The following is a 15000-nucleotide window of genomic DNA, read 5'->3' as shown; positions in this document are numbered from 1 at the left end:
GAAGAAGTTTGGAGCCACTAAGACTCTTCCTACAGCTGGCCACCCGGCCAAACTGAGCAATCAGTGGAGAAGGGCCTTCGTCGGGGATGTGACCAAGAACCCGATGGTCACTCTGACAGAGCTCTATAGTTCCTCTGTGGAGATGAGAACCTTCCAGAAGGCCTTTATGGTACTGAATTGCCAGACGGAAGCCACTCAGTAAAAGGCTCACGACAACCCGCTTGGAGTTTGCCAAAAGGTACCTAAAGGACTCTCAGACCTATGAGAAACAAGATTCTCTGGTCTGATGAAACCAAGATTGAACTCTTTAGCAGGAATACCAAGCATCATGTCTGGAGGAAACCTGGCACCATCCCTACGGTGAAGCATGGTGGTGGCAGCATCATGCTGTTGGGTTGTTTTTCAGCGGCAGGGACTGTGAGACTAGTCAGGATCGAGGGAAATATGAACGGAGCAAAGTACAGAGAGACCCTTGATGAAAACCTGCTCCAGAGCACTCAGGACCTCAGACTGGGACGAAGGTTCACCTTCCAACAGGATAACGACCCTAAAGCACACAGCCAAGACAACACAGGAATGGCTTCAGGACAAGTCTCAATGTCCTTGAGTGGCCCAGACAGAGCCCGGACTTGAACCCGATCGAACATCTCTGGAGAGACCTGAAAATAGCTGTGCAGCAACACTCCTCATCCAACCTGACAGAACTTGAGAGGATCTGCAGAGAAGGGAGAAATTCCCCAAATACAGGTGTGCCAAGCTTGTAGCGTAATAATACCCAAGAAGACTCAAGGCTGTAATCGCTGCCAAAGGTGCTTCAACAAAGTACTGAGTAAAGGGTGTGAATACTTACGTAAATATGTAGAGTTAAAAATATAATTTTTTTTTAACGTTTTGCTTTGTCATTATGAGGTATTGTGATGTCATTATGAGGTATTGTGATGTCATTATGAGGTATTGTGATGTCATTATGAGGTATTGTGATGTCATTATGAGGTATTGTGATGTCATTATGAGGTATTGTGATGTCATTATGAGGTATTGTGATGTCATTATGAGGTATTGTGATGTCATTATGAGGTATTGTGATGTCATTATGAGGTATTGTAATGTCATTATGAGGTATTGTGATGTCATTATGAGGTATTGTGATGTCATTATGAGGTATTGTGATGTCATTATGTAAATGTCAGTCTTTTATTTTTAATAAATGTACAAATAAATAAAAAACGTTTTGCTTCGTCACTATGGAGTATTGTGTGTAATATATATATATATAGATATATATAGATATATATATATATATAGATATATATAGATATAGATAAAGATATAAAACTGTATTTTTTTGTGAAGAATCAACAACAAGTGGGACACAATCATGAAGTGGAACGACATTTATTGGATATTTCAAACTTTTTTAACAAATCAAAAACTGAAAAATTGGGCGTGCTAAATTATTCAGCCCCTTTACTTTCAGTGCAGCAAACTCTCACAAAAAAATACAGTTTTATATCTTTATGTTTGACGCCTGAAATGTGGCAAAAGGTCGCAAAGTTCAAGGGGGCCGAATACTTTCGCAAGGCACTGTATATATGTGGCACTGTAGATATATATATATATTCCCTCATCAGACAACACTAGAGCTATGATGATACCAGTATCTCAATATTTTTCCAAAACAGGAAGCAGATCAAACTCGTATGTTAATTATTGAAGCTAAATCTTGGAAGATGAATGTGACTCTGGATGACAGCATGATGATGTCCGTTTCCAACATGATGGCTGTTCTCCTAAAGAAGTTAAATCTGCTTCGTGTTTTGTTGCCTTGCCGCGCGATACGGGCCTCCTCCCGGCGATACGGGCCTCCTCCCGGCGATACGGGCCTCCTCCCGGCGATACGGGCCTCCTCCCGGCGATACGGGCCTCCTCCCGGCGATACGGGCCTCTTCCCGGCGATAAGGGCCTCCTCCCGGCGATAAGGGCCTCCTCCCGGCGATACTAGTATCATCCCGGTGATGCTGGCATCCTCCCGGCGATACGGGCATCCTCCCGGCGATGCGGGCATCCTCCCGGCGATACGGGTATCATCCCGGCGATACGGGTATCATCCCGGCGATACGGGTATCCTCCCGGCGATACGGGTATCATCCCGGCGATACGGGTATCATCCCGGCGATACGGGCATCCTCCCGGCGATACTGGTATCATCCCGGCGATACGGGTATCACACACACACACACACGTCCATACACACTCTCTCTGGACTCCAACCTGTACTCTCGGCTTTCCCCTGCTCTCCGATTGGTCGACACTCTGTGAGGAGCCGTCTCCATTAGCAACCTCTGGGTCAGCCTGCTGGCCTGCGTATCCCCGCTCTCCTCTTCTCCCTCCTCCTCTTCCTCCTCCTCCTCCCGGCACCTGAAACACAACCACCTTAATTCACCAAGTTACATTCACCTGGACCTGGAGTTTAACCTGGTGACATGGTGCTGACAACAACAACACAATACAGACAAGAATACGCAGACTCTAGACACACAGACTCTAGACACCAGGAGTTTAACCTGGTGACATGGTGCTGACAACAACACAATACAGACAAGAATACACACAGACTCTAGACACCAGGAGTTTAACCTGGTGACATGGTGCTGACAACAACAACACAATACAGACAAGAATACGCAGAGAGACACGCAGACTCGAGACACGCAGACTCTAGACACACAGACTCTAGACACACAGACTCTAGACACACAGACTCTAGAGACGCAGACTCTAGAGACGCAGACTCTAGACACGCAGACTAGACACGCAGACTCTATACACGCAGACTCTAGACACGCAGACTCTAGACACGCAGAGAGACACACACCTCCACTCTACGTCTTCTGTGAGGGTGGGCAGGTAGCCAGGCTGCCCAGGACCCGATGAGGAGCTGTGGTCGCTGGGTGGTTTGGGGCTCTCCTCCCCTGTCTGGGTGTACTCCAGGTAGCTGTCTGACTTCAGGAACAGAGGGTAGGTGTTCTCCTCCATAGTGCTCTGGATCTCCGTCTGGGCCTGGGAGAGGGACGACTTCGCTTCAGTACAAAGTTTCAAAAAATGTATTGTTCATTCGGGCTATAAAACAAAAGAAAAAACGAAGGTGAGACTAAAAATGAGGGGAAGCTGGGTTCTTCACCAGCAGCAACACAGAGAGAGGGAAGCTGGGTTCTCTACCAGCAGCAACACAGAGAGAGGGAAACTGGGTTCTACACCAGCAGCAACACAGAGAGAGGGAAACTGGGTTCTACACCAGCAGCAACACAGAGAGAGGGAAGCTGGGTTCTCTACCAGCAGCAACACAGAGAGAGGGAAGCTGGGTTCTACACCAGCAGCAACACAGAGAGAGGGAAGCTGGGTTCTCTACCAGCAGCAACACAGAGAGAGGGAAGCTGGGTTCTTCACCAGCAGCAACACAGAGAGAGGGAAGCTGGGTTCACTACCAGCAGCAACACAGAGAGAGGGAAGCTGGGTTCTCTACCAGCAGCAACACAGAGAGAGGGAAGCTGGGTTCACTACCAGCAGCAACACACAGCCCAGAGACGGAAGCTGGGTTCCACACCAGCAGCAACACAGAGAGAGGGAAGCTGGGTTCTACACCAGCAGCAACACAGAGAGAGGGAAGCTGGGTTCTCTACCAGCAGCAACACAGAGGAAGGGAAGCTGGGTTCTTCACCAGCAGCAACACAGAGAGAGGGAAGCTGGGTTCCACACCAGCAGCAACACAGAGAGAGGGAAGCTGGGTTCTACACCAGCAGCAACACAGAGAGAGGGAAGCTGGGTTCTCTACCAGCAGCAACACAGAGAAAGGGAAGCTGGGTTCTCTACCAGCAGCAACACAGAGAGGGAAGCTGGGTTCTCTACCAGCAGCAACACAGAGAGGGAAGCTGGGTTCTTCACCAGCAGCAACACAGAGAGGGAAGCTGGGTTCTCTACCAGCAGCAACACAGGGAGAGGGAAGCTGGGTTCTTCACCAGCAGCAACACAGAGAGAGGGAAGCTGGGTTCTCTACCAGCAGCAACACAGAGAGAGGGAAGCTGGGTTCTTCACCAGCAGCAACACAGAGAGAGGGAAGCTGGGTTCTCTACCAGCAGCAACACAGAGAAAGGGAAGCTGGGTTCTTCACCAGCAGCAACACAGAGAGAGGGAAGCTGGGTTCACTACCAGCAGCAACACAGAGAGAGGGAAGCTGGGTTCTCTAACAGCAGCAACACAGAGAGAGGGAAGCTGGGTTCACTACCAGCAGCAACACACAGCCCAGAGACGGAAGCTGGGTTCCACACCAGCAGCAACACAGAGAGAGGGAAGCTGGGTTCTACACCAGCAGCAACACAGAGAGAGGGAAGCTGGGTTCTCTACCAGCAGCAACACAGAGAAAGGGAAGCTGGGTTCTTCACCAGCAGCAACACAGAGAGAGGGAAGCTGGGTTCCACACCAGCAGCAACACAGAGAGAGGGAAGCTGGGTTCTACACCAGCAGCAACACAGAGAGAGGGAAGCTGGGTTCTCTACCAGCAGCAACACAGAGAGGGAAGCTGGGTTCTTCACCAGCAGCAACACAGAGAGGGAAGCTGGGTTCTCTACCAGCAGCAACACAGGGAGAGGGAAGCTGGGTTCTTCACCAGCAGCCACACAGAGAGAGGGAAGCTGGGTTCTCTACCAGCAGCAACACAGAGAAAGGGAAGCTGGGTTCTTCACCAGCAGCAACACAGAGAGAGGGAAGCTGGGTTCTCTACCAGCAGCAACACAGAGAGAGGGAAGCTGGGTTCACTACCAGCAGCAACACACAGCCCAGAGACGGAAGCTGGGTTCCACACCAGCAGCAACACAGAGAGAGGGAAGCTGGGTTCTACACCAGCAGCAACACAGAGAGAGGGAAGCTGGGTTCTCTACCAGCAGCAACACAGAGAAAGGGAAGCTGGGTTCTTCACCAGCAGCAACACAGAGAGAGGGAAGCTGGGTTCCACACCAGCAGCAACACAGAGAGAGGGAAGCTGGGTTCTCTACCAGCAGCAACACAGAGAGAGGGAAGCTGGGTTCTCTACCAGCAGCAACACAGAGAGGGAAGCTGGGTTCTCTACCAGCAGCAACACAGAGAGGGAAGCTGGGTTCTTCACCAGCAGCAACACAGAGAGGGAAGCTGGGTTCTCTACCAGCAGCAACACACAGCCCAGAGACGGAAGCTGGGTTCCACACCAGCAGCAACACAGAGAGAGGGAAGCTGGGTTCTACACCAGCAGCAACACAGAGAGAGGGAAGCTGGGTTCTCTACCAGCAGCAACACAGAGAAAGGGAAGCTGGGTTCTTCACCAGCAGCAACACAGAGAGAGGGAAGCTGGGTTCCACACCAGCAGCAACACAGAGAGAGGGAAGCTGGGTTCTCTACCAGCAGCAACACAGAGAGAGGGAAGCTGGGTTCTCTACCAGCAGCAACACAGAGAGGGAAGCTGGGTTCTCTACCAGCAGCAACACAGAGAGGGAAGCTGGGTTCTTCACCAGCAGCAACACAGAGAGGGAAGCTGGGTTCTCTACCAGCAGCAACACAGGGAGAGGGAAGCTGGGTTCTTCACCAGCAGCAACACGGAGAGAGGGAAGCTGGGTTCTCTACCAGCAGCAACACAGAGAGAGGGAAGCTGGGTTCTTCACCAGCAGCAACACAGAGAGAGGGAAGCTGGGTTCTCTACCAGCAGCAACACAGGAAAGGGAAGCTGGGTTCTTCACCAGCAGCAACACAGAGAGAGGGAAGCTGGGTTCTCTAACAGCAGCAACACAGAGAGAGGGAAGCTGGGTTCTACACCAGCAGCAACACAGAGAGAGGGAAGCTGGGTTCTACACCAGCAGCAACACAGAGAGAGGGAAGCTGGGTTCTCTACCAGCAGCAACACAGAGAGAGGGAAGCTGGGTTCTTCACCAGCAGCAACACAGAGGGAGGGAAGCTGGGTTCTTCACCAGCAGCAACACAGAGAGAGGGAAGCTGGGTTCTTCACCAGCAGCAACACAGAGAGAGGGAAGCTGGGTTCTCTACCAGCAGCAACACAGGAAAGGGAAGCTGGGTTCTTCACCAGCAGCAACACAGAGAGAGGGAAGCTGGGTTCTCTAACAGCAGCAACACAGAGAGGGGGAAGCTGGGTTCTCTACCAGCAGCAACACAGAGAGAGGGAAGCTGGGTTCACTACCAGCAGCAACACACAGCCCAGAGACGGAAGCTGGGTTCCACACCAGCAGCAACACAGAGAGAGGGAAGCTGGGTTCTACACCAGCAGCAACACAGAGAGAGGGAAGCTGGGTTCTCTACCAGCAGCAACACAGAGAAAGGGAAGCTGGGTTCTTCACCAGCAGCAACACAGAGAGAGGGAAGCTGGGTTCCACACCAGCAGCAACACAGAGAGAGGGAAGCTGGGTTCTACACCAGCAGCAACACAGAGAGAGGGAAGCTGGGTTCTCTACCAGCAGCAACACAGAGAGAGGGAAGCTGGGTTCTCTACCAGCAGCAACACAGAGAGGGAAGCTGGGTTCTCTACCAGCAGCAACACAGAGAGGGAAGCTGGGTTCTTCACCAGCAGCAACACAGAGAGGGAAGCTGGGTTCTCTACCAGCAGCAACACAGGGAGAGGGAAGCTGGGTTCTTCACCAGCAGCAACACGGAGAGAGGGAAGCTGGGTTCTCTACCAGCAGCAACACAGAGAGAGGGAAGCTGGGTTCTTCACCAGCAGCAACACAGAGAGAGGGAAGCTGGGTTCTCTACCAGCAGCAACACAGGAAAGGGAAGCTGGGTTCTTCACCAGCAGCAACACAGAGAGAGGGAAGCTGGGTTCTCTAACAGCAGCAACACAGAGAGAGGGAAGCTGGGTTCTACACCAGCAGCAACACAGAGAGAGGGAAGCTGGGTTCTACACCAGCAGCAACACAGAGAGAGGGAAGCTGGGTTCTCTAACAGCAGCAACACAGAGAAAGGGAAGCTGGGTTCTACACCAGCAGCAACACAGAGAGAGGGAAGCTGGGTTCTCTACCAGCAGCAACACAGAGAAAGGGAAGCTGGGTTCTTCACCAGCAGCAACACAGAGGGAGGGAAGCTGGGTTCTTCACCAGCAGCAACACAGAGAGAGGGAAGCTGGGTTCTTCACCAGCAGCAACACAGAGAGAGGGAAGCTGGGTTCTCTACCAGCAGCAACACAGGAAAGGGAAGCTGGGTTCTTCACCAGCAGCAACACAGAGAGAGGGAAGCTGGGTTCTCTAACAGCAGCAACACAGAGAGGGGGAAGCTGGGTTCTACACCAGCAGCAACACAGAGAGAGGGAAGCTGGGTTCTACACCAGCAGCAACACAGAGAGAGGGAAGCTGGGTTCTCTACCAGCAGCAACACAGAGAGAGGGAAGCTGGGTTCTTCACCAGCAGCAACACAGAGAGAGGGAAGCTGGGTTCACTACCAGCAGCAACACAGAGAGAGGGAAGCTGGGTTCTCTACCAGCAGCAACACAGAGAGAGGGAAGCTGGGTTCACTACCAGCAGCAACACACAGCCCAGAGACGGAAGCTGGGTTCCACACTAGCAGCAACACAGAGAGAGTGAAGCTGGGTTCTACACCAGCAGCAACACAGAGAGAGGGAAGCTGGGTTCTCTACCAGCAGCAACACAGAGAAAGGGAAGCTGGGTTCCTCACCAGCAGCAACACAGAGAGAGGGAAGCTGGGTTCTCTACCAGCAGCAACACAGAGAGAGGGAAGCTGGGTTCTCTACCAGCAGCAACACAGAGAGAGGGAAGCTGGGTTCTTCACCAGCAGCAACACAGAGAGAGGGAAGCTGGGTTCTCTACCAGCAGCAACACAGAGAGAGGGAAGCTGGGTTCTACACCAGCAGCAACACAGAGAGGGAAGCTGGGTTCACTACCAGCAGCAACACAGAGAGGGAAGCTGGGTTCTCCACCAGCAGCAACACAGAGAGAGGGAAGCTGGGTTCTCTACCAGCAGCAACACAGGGAGAGGGAAGCTGGGTTCTCTAACAGCAGCAACACAGGGAGAGGGAAGCTGGGTTCTCTACCAGCAGCAACACAGAGAGAGGGAAGCTGGGTTCTCTACCAGCAGCAACACAGAGAGGGAAGCTGGGTTCTCTACCAGCAGCAACACAGAGAGGGAAGCTGGGTTCTTCACCAGCAGCAACACAGAGAGGGAAGCTGGGTTCTCTACCAGCAGCAACACACAGCCCAGAGACGGAAGCTGGGTTCCACACCAGCAGCAACACAGAGAGAGGGAAGCTGGGTTCCACACCAGCAGCAACACAGAGAGAGGGAAGCTGGGTTCTCTACCAGCAGCAACACAGAGAGGGAAGCTGGGTTCTCTACCAGCAACAACACAGAGAGGGAAGCTGGGTTCTTCACCAGCAGCAACACAGAGAGGGAAGCTGGGTTCTCTACCAGCAGCAACACAGGGAGAGGGAAGCTGGGTTCTTCACCAGCAGCAACACGGAGAGAGGGAAGCTGGGTTCTCTACCAGCAGCAACACAGAGAGAGGGAAGCTGGGTTCTCTACCAGCAGCAACACAGGAAAGGGAAGCTGGGTTCTTCACCAGCAGCAACACAGAGTGAGGGAAGTTGGGTTCTCTAACAGCAGCAACACAGAGAGAGGGAAGCTGGGTTCTACACCAGCAGCAACACAGAGAGAGGGAAGCTGGGTTCTACACCAGCAGCAACACAGAGAGAGGGAAGCTGGGTTCTCTACCAGCAGCAACACAGAGAAAGGGAAGCTGGGTTCTTCACCAGCAGCAACACAGAGGGAGGGAAGCTGGGTTCTTCACCAGCAGCAACACAGAGAGAGGGAAGCTGGGTTCTTCACCAGCAGCAACACAGAGAGAGGGAAGCTGGGTTCTCTACCAGCAGCAACACAGGAAAGGGAAGCTGGGTTCTTCACCAGCAGCAACACAGAGAGAGGGAAGCTGGGTTCTCTACCAGCAGCAACACAGAGAGAGGGAAGCTGGGTTCACTACCAGCAGCAACACACAGCCCAGAGACGGAAGCTGGGTTCCACACCAGCAGCAACACAGAGAGAGGGAAGCTGGGTTCTACACCAGCAGCAACACAGAGAGAGGGAAGCTGGGTTCTCTACCAGCAGCAACACAGAGAGAGGGAAGCTGGGTTCTACACCAGCAGCAACACAGAGAGAGGGAAGCTGGGTTCTCTACCAGCAGCAACACAGAGAGAGGGAAGCTGGGTTCCACACCAGCAGCAACACAGAGAGAGGGAAGCTGGGTTCTACACCAGCAGCAACACAGAGAGAGGGAAGCTGGGTTCTCTACCAGCAGCAACACAGAGAGAGGGAAGCTGGGTTCTCTACCAGCAGCAACACAGAGAGGGAAGCTGGGTTCTCTACCAGCAGCAACACAGAGAGGGAAGCTGGGTTCTTCACCAGCAGCAACACAGAGAGGGAAGCTGGGTTCTCTACCAGCAGCAACACAGGGAGAGGGAAGCTGGGTTCTTCACCAGCAGCAACACGGAGAGAGGGAAGCTGGGTTCTCTACCAGCAGCAACACAGAGAGAGGGAAGCTGGGTTCTTCACCAGCAGCAACACAGAGAGAGGGAAGCTGGGTTCTCTACCAGCAGCAACACAGGAAAGGGAAGCTGGGTTCTTCACCAGCAGCAACACAGAGAGAGGGAAGCTGGGTTCTCTAACAGCAGCAACACAGAGAGAGGGAAGCTGGGTTCTACACCAGCAGCAACACAGAGAGAGGGAAGCTGGGTTCTACACCAGCAGCAACACAGAGAGAGGGAAGCTGGGTTCTCTACCAGCAGCAACACAGAGAAAGGGAAGCTGGGTTCTACACCAGCAGCAACACAGAGAGAGGGAAGCTGGGTTCTCTACCAGCAGCAACACAGAGAACGGGAAGCTGGGTTCTTCACCAGCAGCAACACAGAGGGAGGGAAGCTGGGTTCTTCACCAGCAGCAACACAGAGAGAGGGAAGCTGGGTTCTTCACCAGCAGCAACACAGAGAGAGGGAAGCTGGGTTCTCTACCAGCAGCAACACAGGAAAGGGAAGCTGGGTTCTTCACCAGCAGCAACACAGAGAGAGGGAAGCTGGGTTCTCTAACAGCAGCAACACAGAGAGGGGGAAGCTGGGTTCTACACCAGCAGCAACACAGAGAGAGGGAAGCTGGGTTCTACACCAGCAGCAACACAGAGAGAGGGAAGCTGGGTTCTCTACCAGCAGCAACACAGGAAAGGGAAGCTGGGTTCTTCACCAGCAGCAACACAGAGAGAGGGAAGCTGGGTTCTCTAACAGCAGCAACACAGAGAGGGGGATGCTGGGTTCTACACCAGCAGCAACACAGAGAGAGGGAAGCTGGGTTCTACACCAGCAGCAACACAGAGAGAGGGAAGCTGGGTTCTCTACCAGCAGCAACACAGAGAGAGGGAAGCTGGGTTCTTCACCAGCAGCAACACAGAGAGAGGGAAGCTGGGTTCACTACCAGCAGCAACACAGAGAGAGGGAAGCTGGGTTCTCTACCAGCAGCAACACAGAGAGAGGGAAGCTGGGTTCACTACCAGCAGCAACACACAGCCCAGAGACGGAAGCTGGGTTCCACACTAGCAGCAACACAGAGAGAGTGAAGCTGGGTTCTACACCAGCAGCAACACAGAGAGAGGGAAGCTGGGTTCTCTACCAGCAGCAACACAGAGAAAGGGAAGCTGGGTTCCTCACCAGCAGCAACACAGAGAGAAGGAAGCTGGGTTCTCTACCAGCAGCAACACAGAGAGAGGGAAGCTGGGTTCTCTACCAGCAGCAACACAGAGAGAGGGAAGCTGGGTTCTTCACCAGCAGCAACACAGAGAGAGGGAAGCTGGGTTCTCTACCAGCAGCAACACAGAGAGAGGGAAGCTGGGTTCTACACCAGCAGCAACACAGAGAGGGAAGCTGGGTTCTCCACCAGCAGCAACACAGAGAGGGAAGCTGGGTTCTCCACCAGCAGCAACACAGAGAGAGGGAAGCTGGGTTCTCTACCAGCAGCAACACAGGGAGAGGGAAGCTGGGTTCTCTAACAGCAGCAACACAGGGAGAGGGAAGCTGGGTTCTCTAACAGCAGCAACACAGGGAGAGGGAAGCTGGGTTCTCTACCAGCAGCAACACAGAGAGAGGGAAGCTGGGTTCACTACCAGCAGCAACACAGAGAGGGAAGCTGGGTTCACTACCAGCAGCAACACAGAGAGGGAAGCTGGGTTCACTACCAGCAGCAACACAGAGAGGGAAGCTGGGTTCACTACCAGCAGCAACACAGAGAGGGAAGCTGGGTTCACTACCAGCAGCAACACAGAGAGGGAAGCTGGGTTCACTACCAGCAGCAACACAGAGAGGGAAGCTGGGTTCACTACCAGCAGCAACACAGAGAGGGAAGCTGGGTTCTCTACCAGCAGCAACACAGAGAGAGGGAAGCTGGGCTCTCTACCAGCAGCAACACAGAGAGGGAAGCTGGGTTCACTACCAGCAGCAACACAGAGAGGGAAGCTGGGTTTACTACCAGCAGCAACACAGAGAGGGAAGCTGGGTTCACTACCAGCAGCAACACAGAGAGGGAAGCTGGGTTTACTACCAGCAGCAACACAGAGAGGGAAGCTGGGTTCACTACCAGCAGCAACACAGAGAGGGAAGCTGGGTTCACTACCAGCAGCAACACACAGTTGTTGGTTATGTACAAGCTACCAACACAACCAGCCCTGGTCCACAACTGGGCATGAAAATATGTCTGCAATAAAATGTCAATGAATGTATAGGTGTCCTGATTCCTGTGTCTCCCTAGAGGAGGATATTAACAACCGCTTCCTGTGTCTCCCTAGAGGAGGATATTAACAACCGCATCCTGTGTCTCCCTAGAGGAGGATATTAACAACCGCTTCCTGTGTCTCCTGAGAGGAGGATATTAACAATCGCTTCCTGTGTCTCCCTAGAGGAGGATATTAACAATCGCTTCCTGTGTCTCCCTAGAGGAGGATATTAACAATCGCTTCCTGTGTCTCCTGAGAGGAGGATATTAACAACCGCATCCTGTGTCTCCCTAGAGGAGGATATTAACAATCGCTTCCTGTGTCTCCTGAGAGGAGGATATTAACAACCGCATCCTGTGTCTCCCTAGAGGAGGATATTAACAATCGCTTCCTGTGTCTCCTGAGAGGAGGATATTAACAACCGCTTCCTGTGTCTCCCTAGAGGAGGATATTAACAATCGCTTCCTGTGTCTCCTGAGAGGAGGATATTAACAACCGCATCCTGTGTCTCCCTAGAGGAGGATATTAACAACCGCTTCCTGTGTCTCCTGAGAGGAGGATATTAACAATCGCTTCCTGTGTCTCCCTAGAGGAGGATATTAACAATCGCTTCCTGTGTCTCCTGAGAGGAGGATATTAACAACCGCTTCCTGTGTCTCCTGAGAGGAGGATATTAACAACCGCTTCCTGTGTCTCCCTAGAGGAGGATATTAACAATCGCTTCCTGTGTCTCCTGAGAGGAGGATATTAACAACCGCTTCCTGTGTCTCCCGAGAGTAGGATATTAACAACCGCTTCCTGTGTCTCCCGAGAGGAGGATATTAACAATCGCTTCCTGTGTCTCCTGAGAGGAGGATATTAACAACCGCTTCCTGTGTCTCCCTAGAGGAGGATATTAACAACCGCTTCCTGTGTCGCCCTAGAGGAGGATATTAACAACCGCTTCCTGTGTCTCCCTAGAGGAGGATATTAACAATCGCTTCCTGTGTCTCCCTAGAGGAGGATATTAACAATCGCTTCCTGTGTCTCCTGAGAGGAGGATATTAACAACCGCTTCCTGTGTCTCCCGAGAGGAGGATATTAACAACCGCTTCCTGTGTCTCCCTAGAGGAGGATATTAACAATCGCTTCCTGTGTCTCCTGAGAGGAGGATATTAACAACCGCTTCCTGTGTCTCCCGAGAGGAGGATATTAACAACCGCTTCCTGTGTCTCCCGAGAGGAGGATATTAACAACCGCTTCCTGTGTCTCCTGAGAGGAGGATATTAACAACCGCTTCCTGTGTCTCCCTAGAGGAGGATATTAACAACCGCTTCCTGTGTCTCCTGAGAGGAGGATATTAACAACCGCTTCCTGTGTCTCCTGAGAGGAGGATATTAACAACCGCTTCCTGTGTTTCCCTAGAGGAGGATATTAACAACCGCTTCCTGTGTCTCCTGAGAGGAGGATATTAACAACCGCTTCCTGTGTCTCCTGAGAGGAGGATATTAACAACCGCTTCCTGTGTCTCCTGAGAGGAGGATATTAACAACCGCTTCCTGTGTTTCCCGAGAGGAGGATATTAACAACGTGCTCTCAACCATCTGCCTGGTCAGTGAAAGGTTATTAATAAAACAACCGCTTCCTGTTCCAACATCACGTACTGATTGGTTGATGCATTGCTACCTGTTGGAACATCACATAATGATTGGTTGATGCATTGCTTCCTGTTCCAACATCACATAATGATTGGTTGATGCATTGCTACCTGCTCCAACACCACATAATGATTGGTTGATGCATTGCTACCTGCTCCAACACCACATAATGATTGGTTGATGCATTGCTACCTGCTCCAACACCACATAATGATTGGTTGATGCATTGCTTCCTGTTCCAACATCACATAATGATTGGTTGATGCATTGCTACCTATTCCAACATCACATGATTGGTTGATGTATTGCTACCTGTTGGAACATCACGTAATGATTGGTTGATGCATTGCTACCTATTCCAACATCACATAATGATTGGTTGATGCATTGCTACCTATTCCAACATCACATAATGATTGGTTGATGCATTGCTTCCTGTGCCAACATCACGTAATGATTGGTTGATGCATTGCTACCTGCTCCAACATCACATGATTGGTTGATGTATTGCTACCTGTTGGAACATGGCAGGGTCCAGATGCAGTCGAACCACACAGTCTCTGATGAAGCTCTTAGTAGCTGGTTTAATCTGCCTCGACACGATGCCATTACTATCCTGGATATACTTCCTGGAAGGAGAGAGAATACAGAGATGAGAGAGAATAGAGAGATGAGAGAGATGAGAGAGAGAATAGAGAGAATACAGAGATGAGAGAGAGAATAGAGAGAATACAGAGATGAGAGAATAGAGAGAGAATAGAGAGATGAGAGAGAGAATAGAGAGAGAGAGAGATGAGAGAGAGAATAGAGAGAATACAGAGATGAGAGAGAGAATAGAGAGAATACAGAGATGAGAGAGAGAATAGAGAGAATACAGAGATGAGAGAGAGAATACAGAGAATACAGAGATGAGAGAGAGAATAGAGAGATGAGAGAGAGAATAGAGAGAGAATAGAGAGATGAGAGAGAGAATAGAGAGAGAGAGAGATGAGAATAGAGAGAGAAGAGAGAGATAGAGAGAGAGAGATGAGAATAGAGAGAGAAGAGCGATAGAGAGAGAGAGATGAGAATAGAGAGAGAAGAGAGAGAGAGAGAGAGATGAGAATAGAGAGAGAAGAGAGAGATAGAGAGAGAGAGATGAGAATAGAGAGAGAAGAGAGAGATAGAGAGAGAGATGAGAATAGAGAGAGAAGAGAGAGATAGAGAGAGAGAGATGAGAATAGAGAGAGAGAGAGAGAGAGATGAGAATAGAGAGAAGAGAGAGATAGAGAGAGAGAGAGAGAGATGAGAATAGAGAGAAGAGAGAGATAGAGAGAGAGAGATGAGAATAGAGAGAGAAGAGAGAGATAGAGAGAGAGAGATGAGAATAGAGAGAGAAGAGAGAGATAGAGAGAGAGAGATGAGAATAGAGAGAAAGAGAGAGAGAATAGAGAGAGAAGAGAGAGAGAGAGAATAGAGAGAGAGAGAGAATAGAGAGAGAGAGAATAGAGAGATGAGAGAGAGAGAATAGAGAGATGAGGAGAGAGAATAGAGAGATGAGAGATATGAGAGAGAGAATACAGAGATGAGAGAAAAG

General features: G+C 51.2%; 1 pseudogene; it reads right to left on the bottom strand.

The window, feature by feature from the left end:
- LOC116358848 (axin-1-like) overlaps positions 1 to 15000 on the bottom strand; it is a 39810-nt pseudogene that overhangs the window by 20184 nt on the left and 4626 nt on the right.

The sequence above is a fragment of the Oncorhynchus kisutch genome, unplaced genomic scaffold (genome assembly GCF_002021735.2).
Source record: "Oncorhynchus kisutch isolate 150728-3 unplaced genomic scaffold, Okis_V2 Okis01b-Okis20b_hom, whole genome shotgun sequence".
In the NCBI taxonomy this organism is placed as follows: domain Eukaryota; kingdom Metazoa; phylum Chordata; class Actinopteri; order Salmoniformes; family Salmonidae; genus Oncorhynchus; species Oncorhynchus kisutch.
Note: the sequence above shows the minus strand (reverse complement) of the source record. Positions and strands in the feature narration are given on the sequence as shown.